General features: G+C 37.2%; 1 protein-coding gene across 1 annotated transcript in view; it reads right to left on the bottom strand.

Moving 5' to 3' along the window:
* The window catches only part of CCNB3 (cyclin B3), a 58,494-nt gene that overhangs the window by 49,313 nt on the left and 5,821 nt on the right, over positions 1 to 3,360 (bottom strand). The window lies entirely within an intron of this gene.

Below are 3,360 nucleotides of genomic sequence, written 5' to 3'. Positions count from 1 at the left end.
CTCCAACTCCTGGGCTCAAGCGAGTCTCCTGCCTCAGCCTCCCAAGTAGCTGGGACTACAGGCGCCCGCCACAACGCCTGGCCATTTTTTGGTTGCAGTCATCATTGTTGTTTGGCGGGCCCAGGCTGGGGATTCGAACCGGCCACCTTGGATGTACATGGCTGGCGTCTTAGCCGCTTGAGCCACAGGCACCGAGCCAGCTCTAACTGCTTTGAAGGGATATAGGATGTAGTTCTGGTCTCCATGCCAGACACAGTGGCTTTCAAACAACTGAAAAGATACTTTGTTAACATCACATTTCACTTTCACCTCATAAAATGTTCAGATGGGAACAAAGGCAATATTACTGTCTTTGTTGTTTGGGTATACCAAGATCAACTAGCTTTTCAGGGTAGACTTCTAACATAATATTACCTGCGATACATCTACCCTATTTCATTGAGTAGTATGTACTTCACATGGGGCTCTGGGGGAGTTCCACCACAAACTCTAATCCTGACTAACACTATTAAACAGTAGGAAATATTGTGGGACTGTGAATAATGCCAGTAAAAATAAACTTAAAAGTTATGCCTTTAAAATGAAACAAATTAACTAACCAAATTATATTTCAAATAAATACCCCAACTACTCTAAAGAAAAAAAAATACAGAAGTCAACCAATCCAAATAACTTATAAATACAGTATTTGACTACACACATTCAGCCACAAAGTATAAATCCTCAATTAGGGTGGGTTTGTGGAGGGTGGATATTCCTTAAAAAATCTAAAACTCTTTTTACTTTAGTAGTTTTATTATAGTGGTATTGATAAAAGAACTTTTAAATACTTTCAGATGTACTACAGTATTGAGTAAATGTGTTGATGTTCTTGAGTACCAGGGCTCTCACTGTAGGAAGAGGAACATGCAAATAAAAACTGGGAACTGCAAGAATGAATCTTGTGTATTGGAATTGAAACTGTAAGAATTCATGATTTCTTAAATAGGCATGTGGACGTAAGGTACATGTAGGGATATATATATATATATATAGCTGGATGTATAGGTATATGTATATATATACATATATGTATATATGTATGTATTATAGATAGATATAGATATAAATATATGTGTGTATATGTTTGTGTATATTAACTATAGACATTTATTTCCTAGTTGTCTCTGCTGAAAGGGGAGAAAAAAACAGGCATCCCAGTAGCACACTTACCACTGAGATCTTGGTTTCTAATAACATTCCCCGCCAAAAGAAACCAAAACTCTTTGGAGAAATACTTGACTCCAGGGCTGGGACAGAGTAGGCATAAAATGAATCTGGAACATCTTTTTATGATAGAAAGAAAATGCTCAAAACCATTATGAGGGCATGTTACAAGGACACAGTAGTTAGATCGAAGGGGCCCCTAACTGGCCAAATCTGGGACAATTTGAGCACTAAAATAAAGTATAATAATGAACAACAAACCACTTAAAATAAGAATTTATGAGTCTATACCAATAATAGGGGAGGTCAGGTTTATGCTTATAAAAGAATGCCCAGTGAAGACTAGTAAATAGGAAGCAAATGTTAGAGTTGGAAAAACCATCATAAAGATTAAGGCATAAATCATAAATGGATGTTAAATCTAGGAGATATTTTGATGAAGAACAGGCTATTTTTAGGCTCTTAAGAGTATTTCATTATGGATTCTCCATACTTGTTTCCAAAAAGCTGTACTAGTTTGCAATCCCACCAAGAGTATATAAGTATATCCCTTCCTCTGAACCCCCCCATCAGTATCTACAGTTTTGGGACCTTATACCATGGGCTGTTCTAACTGGTGTTAGGTAATAGCTCAAAATGGCTTTGATTTGCATTTCTCTGATGATTAAAGATGATGAACATTTTTTCAGGTTTTTTTTTAACTATTCATCTGTCTTCTTGGGAGAAGGTTCTGTTCATATAGCTTGCCCATCGATTCTTACTAATTGTGAGAGGGAAAAAAATAAATTGATTGTATAGTGGAGAAACCAGGCACCATCTTAATCAGGTGATCAAAACTAACATCATCAACAAGGGACAGACAGACATTATGTGCCTCCAGATGTGATACCTTGAGGAGGACAGGTATCATTATACATTCTAGGCAATCTAACCAAGAATGTATAAAATCAATCTAATCATAAGAAAACAACAGACAAACACAAAATGAGGACCATTCTGTTTTACAAAGAGGAAAACTATGTGAGATTTATCCTTCAAAAATGGCAATGCCATAAAAAAAAAGGAAAGGCTATGGCAACGTCCCAGATTAAGAGGCCAAAAACATAAGTAAATGCAATACACTAACCTCGACTGGATCTTTTACTGGAAGAAAAAAATGCTACAGGGATGTAATGTCAACTGAAAAAACTGGAATATAGATGACTGATTACATAAAACTGCTGTATTAATGTAAATTTAGACAGCTGGTAAGTATACTGTGATTATATAAGACAATGTCCCTATTCTTAGGAAATACACATGGAAGTACTTTGGAATAAAGGGCCATGATGTATGTAAGAGAATGATAAAGCTAGTGGGATAAAATGGTAATAATAGTAACCTAAGTAAACAGTATATGGGTGTTATTTGCACTATTGTTTATGTTTGCAACATTTTGTAAATTTGAAGTTATTTTCAAATAAAAACATAGAAAAAATATGTCTTGGTATGTGTATCATCAGATTATAATAAGCAATTACAATCCAATCCTTTTTAGGACTTCAAGTCATCCACCTCTGCTTTTCAAAGAGCTTGGCACATTTTTCCTTTTAACTTCACCTAAAATTTTTATAAACTCCCTATGTATGCGATCAAGATTCAGAATGGGAAGAGAGGTACACTGTTGGCAGGAGAGAGGTGGAGACCCTAACCCCCAAGGTGAAACTTTCTACTTGCCATATGTGCAGGTCAAAGCACTGATATTTTCAGAGCTAAGCAAAGGGACCTTTACCTGTACTTCCCCATAATTCTTTCATTATGAAATAGGAGAATAGAAATGAAACTCCTACTTACAGAAAACCATATAGATAAACATGGATATAGGCCCTATCTCTTTCTCTGGCTTAGCACCAGCTTTTATAGTATATCAAAAGTCCTTCCCAGGCTGGAAATGACAAAGAAGGGGAGACGAAAACCTCACAACAGATTAACTAATTAAAACAGACCAGTCCGGCTCAGCGCCTGTGGCTCAAGTGGCTAAGGCGCCAGCCACATACACCTAAGGTGGTGGGTTCGAATTCAGCCTGGGCCCGCCAAACAACAATGATGGCTGCAACCAAAAAATAGCCAGGCGTTGTGGCAGGCGCCTGTGGTCCCAGCTACTCAAGAGGCGGA

The sequence above is a fragment of the Otolemur garnettii genome, unplaced genomic scaffold (genome assembly GCF_000181295.1).
Source record: "Otolemur garnettii isolate 467f Iridium unplaced genomic scaffold, OtoGar3 scaffold00153, whole genome shotgun sequence".
NCBI classification, from domain to species: domain Eukaryota; kingdom Metazoa; phylum Chordata; class Mammalia; order Primates; family Galagidae; genus Otolemur; species Otolemur garnettii.
Note: the sequence above shows the minus strand (reverse complement) of the source record. Positions and strands in the feature narration are given on the sequence as shown.